Raw genomic sequence first — 8,164 nt, forward strand, 5'->3', positions numbered from 1 at the left:
TGATTTTAGTAATTACATGTTTACAAGAGAGATTTTCTGTTGTTCTTCCATGGAAGCGTGCAGCCTTTAAACGGAAATAAAACACTTTTTAATATAAGTTGCTGCTTAACATGATCACAGAACTGGCAAAAATACCAGACAAAGTGAATCTCAGCAATGTCATCAGCAGGTGTAATGCTGAACTGATGCGCCGGTGAAGCTACTAGCAGGAACGGAGCGGAGCCAATAAGCTACAAACACTGAATAGAAGAGCTGCCATCTATATCGTTGCAGCCAAGCATGATTTAATGTTACACAATACAGTTTTACCAAGTTGCTCAAAGTCTAAACTGGCATTGTTGTGCATTTATGGTGTAAAGTTTACCTTCGACCAAACGCCCCCCAAAGGCATCCCAGCGCCCCCCTTTTGTAAAAATGTCCGCCAGCGCCCCCTGGGGGGCGGTACCGCCCACGTTGAGAACCGCTAGTTTAGAGGGTTCGAATGTGCCTAGGACTTATACACGGTACTCGGTGCTAGCGTGGCTAACACGATTACAGTTTAGTAAAATGCCTTTTCAGGTGAAATAAAATCTTTAACGTATGTCAGATACGGTACACATTGCATATTGATCTGTTCAGCTAACGTAAGATTGTGCAACAGACAGGCTTCAGGATGTAGAAGTTGTATTGGTACTGTCATTATGCAATAAACACATCCATTATGAAAACCTTTTAGTCAAGTGACTAAAAGGTTTTTATAATGGATGTGTTTATTATTGACTTTATTTTTTCATTCACTAAACACAAAGAAAGCAAAGCAATAATACTTACGCCAGCAGACAATCCTTTGTTCTTATTGATCCTACGACGGTTGAGCAGCAAATGCGGTTTGCACCAGCTTTAATCCAAGCAAGGCTTTCCGTTTCAGATTATGGAAATCTGTGAATTTTAGTTCCACAAACACGATCAGGATACCTGACATCGCCTGTACAGGTACCCCACTGACGGAGAACCATTTGCGTCAGAAAGGTTTTCCTGATGCAAAACCTGTCGGTCTGGTAGTCCACAATGTACATTAGCATGAGTTTGTGAGACGGTAAGGCACGTGATAGCTGCGCTGTGACGTAAAATGGGCATTAACCAATGAAAGGCTGCCCCTGTGGTAAGGTCCATTGATGTGAGGGCTCCACAGACAACATTTCACAAGTAAGATGGACATATTATTGTGAATATTCTGTGACTGGAATATTACTTTACTGTATTTGTGTCCACCGGCGAGATACCAGCTAATATTAACTACAGTGCTTGGTGTAACACCGGGTTCAGCCCCGCTATGAAGGCTAACTGAGATTCCGGAAATCTGAAAAGTTAATTATTCTCTAACATTGACTTAGATTATCTGACACAAGAGCCTACATTAGAAATGAAACGATGTAACATACATTATAAAACTTATATTACGTGTTATAACATTCACCAGCAAAGTTTAGACAGGTGGTAAACACTATTATTTATGTGTAATTCTCTCACTCTGTCAAAAGTAAGATACATCCCAAATCTTCCGTTTTTGTTTTGAAGGTTTTATAAAGACACGATATGAGGAAGAAGTGGGAAATATCTCTAAAGAGAGACGGATTCACTGTAGCACGGATGAATCTCGGATCGGATTTTGGACTCAATCTCAGGTGAGGAATCACTCTGAAGCTAGAACTCATCGGCTGGAAAACATANTTTGAAAAAAACGGTAAAAAATCTGGCAGTTTTGGTTGCCAGAATTTTACCGTATTTCTAAAATATGGTAAAAAACTGGCAGTTTTGGTTGCCAGAATTTTACCGTCTTTATACGGTAAAATTCTGGCAACAACAGCTGCCAGTTTTTTACCGTAAATTGAGGCCGTTTTTTTTTTACAGTGTACAGCATGAACATTAAATGTACATGCTAGTAGTGAATCTTTCACATAACCAAAACAAAAGTTTTGTCATTTTTTAGTTTAGTCCCATAGTCCGTAAATATAATCTTATATTTCAGGGTTGCAATATAACCCTGAAATATAAGGATTATATTTCAGGGTAAAGCTGATAAACATCAGCTTTATGTTGATTCATAAAGCTGATGATGTTTTCTACTGTTGCTGAAAAATGATGAAAAAATTATAAAAAGTGAATCAAATATATAGATTATTTTCATGCTGGATGTACATTTTTAAGACAGTAATGTTGCAGTGAGCAACATATTGGTCACTTGTCACTAAACAAATCCAGTCCACTGCTTGGTGACAGTGACAGATAATCAATGTTGATAATGTTGGTAACCTGGGCTGCTGGTTAATTGGGCTACATCTTGAGCTTGTATTTTATATACTGTTCATAAATGAACAGGGTCTATTGATTACTGCATGGTGTGCTTAAGCCTTGCTTAAGACTGTAGCCAAGGGAAATATACAGAGTAATTAAAGCATTTCTGGAACGTCTTGAGTTGTATTTCACTTCTTCTGGCAGACTGCTTTACCACACAATGAGATGGAGACCTAAACTGCTGAACCCATTCAGCAGCTCAGTATTCTAAGAAATTAACAATTAAGATTTTTTTAGCCTGAATTTGACTTTTTAGATCATGTACTTTGACATTATCAACAGTCTAAGAGACTTTTAAATGTAGAGCAACATATGCTTTGAGGTGACGTGTTGTGAATTGGTGCTACATACATATTGAATTGCGTTGAACTGAATCATATTAATTTGAACTTAAATTATCATCATCACCTTTATTAAAGACACAAATAGGTCCATATTAAAAAATATTTGACCGAATTAACTAAACTGAATTTAAATTAACTGAATAGAACTGAATCGAACTGAACTGAATTATATTAAGCTTAAATCCAGCTCTGCTGCTCGTGACAGAGAGTTTACATTTTACCAAATGTTTTAAGTTGCGCATTGAATTAAAAAGGCATGAAACAGAAAGAAAGAAGGAAGTCCGATACTTCAGCTTCATTAACATGCACGTTAATATGGGACCGGTCAGGCCCCAAGCATCACCTTGTCTCATGTTAAAAGAGAAATACAGCGGCTGACAGAGCCTTTGGATTACTTATTGATGAGTGAGTGGATAGGATGACAGGACAATGTGAAACGAGAAACTGTTCACAGGATAAGGTGGATGGGGAGGCAGTGGCAGTGGTGGCAGCGGTGTGATTTAACATTTCAACAATATCACTTAAAAAGACAAGCCTGGCCCCGGCGTGGGCCCAAATGGAGTCACTGGTAAGGTAAGGAAGGAGGCAGAAAGAAAGGAAAAAAACGATGCCGAGAGATCCCATGCCACATGGGAGCAGAGAGGGAGAAAACTGAGAAAAAAAGGAAGTAGGGGTTACATTTCCACTCAAAACTTAATTATGTATGGAGGGGCAGCTGGAGAGAAAGAAGTGAAGAGGAAAAGAAGTTAGTACCAACCTAACTAAAGGGATGATGTGGCAGGTGGAGTACAGGGAGGAACAGAAAGGGTGCAGAAGATAAAACGTAGCTCTTACAAATATAGCTTAAAGGCTGTATTTGTTGAAGAGTTTCTGTGCAGTTATTATCGGTCATAATTCTCTTACCTGTGACAGAAAGATGTCATAATACTTTTGAGTGTGACGGAAAGTAAATAAGTTACAGTTTAAAAGAACTCAAACTGAAAATCTTCATTATCATGGGAATATAACAAGATGCAGTGACGTTTGGCCCGTAGGGGGCGCTGCATTCCTGACGTTTGGGGTGGGGGAAAACCTAAAAATTACGTTTTAAATGTTATTTAAAACATTTTAAAATAATTGTATTATTCTGTTTTCCTTACCAGTGTGTGCCTAAATGTAGTCTGAATGATTTACACAACATTTCCACAAACTGACTCAAATGTCAGTTCCACCAACTGACACGACATTTCCACCAACTGAATTCAACAAATGTGGGGGGGAGAAACGTTTCCATTGAAGTTTTGCAAAATACACTAATTTTGTTGCAGCTGAAAAACCACCTCATACTAGTGCAAACACTTTATCAAAAAACATGTTTTTTTGTTTTGTTTTTTAAATGGGCCTGTTTCCATTAAGCAAATTTATTTTCATAATTCCAATTTGCGCAATATCATGGTCAGTGGAAACTCAGCTGCAGTTGCATCAACCCAGCAACAGAGTTGCAAATGTGGGGTACATGGCACATAACGTGCCAAGAAAATGATGAGTTGGAAATGTTCAATCAGAGGCAGCCGGCTGGTCTGGTGATCAACGTGTGTAACAGTCCAGTGTTAATGTGTAGGAAGCATTGTTTTCTTATAATTTGTTCACCTCTGAAACAGTTCCATGCTAGTTAAGCCCAGTCACACATGAGCAAGATGAAGGAATGGAAGGAGTGATGGGCAAAGATATAAGGAGAGAACAATTGGGAGCAGCTGTGAAAAAGCAAGCAGAGTAATTGTTTTTTCTGGGCCAGCCCACTGCTGAGTCTCTACTCATCTAATTTTTCTCCCTGTACTCTTCTTGCACACCGAATGACTTGTTAACACACATACAGTATGCACACACACAGTCACATACATCTTGAGCCCCGGTTTACTCTGTAGCGCCTCCTTTCACTGCAGTTTAATTTTCTGGTTTGTTCTTGTGATGGCTCTTCCTGAAAATGAAGGGGGTTATTCCCGTTTGTGCCGCGACCACACACACAGTGGCGGAGCCAGAGGGGGGGCCAGGGAGGCCAGTGCCCCCCCTGTCATCTGATTGGCCCCCCCAGTGGCCCCCCCAGATGATTGACATGTAACAGCACCAGGCTATTCCTGTACATTATTTGGAATCATTCTAAGTCAACCTAATATCTAAAGAAGAAAAACAATAATAAATATATNATTTTGCCTGCTAAACACATAAACTGAGTGGAGTGGAGTACCGCTCCAAGATGGCCGCCCTAAATCTTGTCAGCGACAATAGGCGAGAGCGGTCCATGAGGCGTCTACTCTTATATTATGTCTATGGCTAGACCTGTCCGAATCCACAGATATTTTTCTTCCTGTCTTAGTTTATTCACGGCCTTCGAAGGACCCGTCGAAGTATGCAGACCCTGAATTCGGACATAGCTGTAGCTTCAGCCCGCTGAGGATGCGCGCGCATATTGCACCCTGCCAGTGAACTAAGCCCACGAAAATCAGGGGACAAACCGTCAACTATCATTTCTTTTAAAACTAAATCGATTTTTTAAAATGTGACTGTTAAGAAAAATTATAATTGAAGTTATATTAAAAAACTGGATTTAATTTACTTGACAAATTGTGCCCTTCCCCTTCATCTTTTCTGACCCAACTCTTGAGTTTTTATTTATTTTTTCAACAGCAGTCTTGTAGCAACAAAGAGGCTCTGACATTACGGTAAACATTTTACCGTTTATTACGGTAAAATGTTTACCGTAATAAACATTTTAAATAACCATAAAATAAATATCAAACATGTTCGAAAAAAATTCTATTTATTTATAAAATCCTATTCACGTTGAAACATTATCTTCTTTTTACTTACCATGTCTTATTTCAAAGTAGAGGAGAAGTCCGATATACAACTTTCACAGTCTTGTTGAAAATGGAGGCTTGTGAAGAGGGGTGTGGCTTCTTCCAAGTTTTGTCTTTAACCCAACCGTTTGGGTAAATCTACCCAATCCCTGACCAAACAGAAGTGTTCAAGCTGTAGACTTCAGGTAAATTTCTTACCCAACTATTGAGTTATGAATTTTGACCCAATATTTGGTCAAACTAACTCACCTTATGACCCAACAGCTTCAGGCCAGAAATTGGGTTATGAAAATAACCCAGCATTTTTTACTGTGTTATTGTGCACAAAGAAGGTGGTTCCAGTTTGGCACACCTGCAACACAAACAATGAATATTAAATTATTCAGTGATGCCATCAGATTTAGGCATAAGCAGTGGCGCGGCGCACCACTGTATCTGCGCTGCACCAAGACGCTTCCTCCAGCTGCAGAAAACTCATCTGCGCTGGACCAGTGACTGCTGCTGCCACACTGGGCCAGCTCAGCTCTTTTCTTCGGGCCGCTGAGAGGAGCTTCACCTCCTCCCAGTGGCCCGAAGGTTGTGACAAAGTGGCGGTTAACGTCTCTCTGAGTGCATGTGTGTGTGTGCGCGAGTGTGCATGTGCGTGTGTGCGTGCGCGCGCACATGCACACACGTCAAACTAAACCGTGTGTGTTTGGTATTTTGCATCTTTCACTGGACAGATTATTTGGATATAATAGCATAAAAGTAATATAGAAAGTTGAGCTAATTAGTTGAGTAATTGGTTCGGAGGTCACTGGCAAGAAAAAAAAATCTGGTGACATTTCTGACTAAATAAATGGAAAAGAAAAGAACAGAAATAGAAGTTCTTCTGGCCACACCTTGCAGTTGTTTCTGCAGGTGCAGAACGTAGGGAGTTCTGTTGCAACATTGCAGTTAGTAGCTTCAAAAAATGAGAAAAAATATGGCAACTAGTTTTCCAGTTGTCTTTAAGAACATATTTTTTGTCACCATAAAGTAACAGAACAAATGTTTTCAAAGTTGTAACAGAGACGTGCAATTATGTTTTACATATTTAATACGCACCATAATTTATGAACAAATAGTTGATTTCAGTAATCGCCTCACTGTTAGCAGCAGGCATGTTGATCATCTTTAGCTGTAAGTTAAAAAAGTATTTATGTTCATGTAGACTGACCTCTGTTGCTGATTGTGGTCAGCATGTTTCATACAACGTTCACACCTCGCTGATACAGTACATACCATAAGTTTACATCCATTGTACACAAGGACACATAACCTTTCTTTTTTTTTCTTTCTGCCATTACATCAAACTAAACCTTTTCTGTTTTTTTCAAAATGCCATAATAAGAATACAGAAAATCCGTTTACACAAATTTTGATAGTTTTTTGTAGAATTTAATAAGATGTTTTGGTTCTTCTACAAGCTTTCACAGTAGCTGGAGTTCTGGCCCATTCCTCCTGGTAGTACTGGTTGCCTCACTCACTTGCACCATTTCAGATCTATGGGACTGAGATCAGGGCTTCGTGGTGATCCCTCCAAAATATTGGCTTTGTTCTCCTTAAATCATTTTGGTGGGTGAGCTGTGTGCGCCATAATATAGGAAATCTCCAGGAAAATATTAATATGGGAGAACGGTGGCCAAAACAGGAGACTTGACAGGTATGCATCCAATCTCGCCTGATTGTATCAGTTAATAAATAAATTAGAATATGCATTCTGATGATGCCCATTTGTCAGAATAAAAGTATCTTTTGAATATAACAACCTTTAGGTTGGTAAGCATACTTTTCATTAAATCTAAATTTCAATATTGTATTATTGGCCTGATGTAATATTTTAATATTTTCATTAACTGTGTGGACAAAATCACCATAATTAGCTGAAAAAAACACCAGTCTCTGTGTAATTAATCCATATAATGTGTTTCACTTAGCTATAATGTTCCTGAAATAAATGGGGTTTTCAGTAATATTCTAATTTATTGAATGGGTCTAATAAATGGATATTTATACATACTGGTTTCTTTCTAAAAATCTTTATGGAGAAAAAAGGATTTCTGTCTGGAACATGAATAAAGCTATACTGTATATCCTTAATCATTTTTAGAAATGTTCATGTTTTATTTTTATCTCACATTCATAAAAAAAGACATTTTATTTTACTTACTCTCCTACTGCAAAACAGGAAAATAAGCCAATTGGCCCTTTATTATAAAAAATATAATACGAGACACGCAGCTGTAACTGAAGATATCTGGAAGTCAAATGTGACAGTTGTTCCTCTGCGGAAACAGGCCTGAAGCACTTACAATAATGGACAAAATAAAATGGACATGTCAGTCATCAGCTTGACTTCTGCTCCCCTCTGCACACCCACATGCATTTACTCCCTGCAGCATGAAATTCAGAAAGCCCACACGCACCCACCTGCACACACACACACGCACACACACACACACAGCTGCAGGACACATATGCTTCCAAGGGCTTCAGATGGGTTTCCCTGTGTTCCACACATGCACAATTATCATGCACAGCACATGCAAGTGTTCAAACAGAAATAAGTGTCACACGCTTGCTGTATGCACATGAAAAATGACATTTTTAGACTTAGCACTTTAGCTG

This window comes from Poecilia reticulata, linkage group LG17 (assembly GCF_000633615.1).
Source record: "Poecilia reticulata strain Guanapo linkage group LG17, Guppy_female_1.0+MT, whole genome shotgun sequence".
NCBI classification, from domain to species: domain Eukaryota; kingdom Metazoa; phylum Chordata; class Actinopteri; order Cyprinodontiformes; family Poeciliidae; genus Poecilia; species Poecilia reticulata.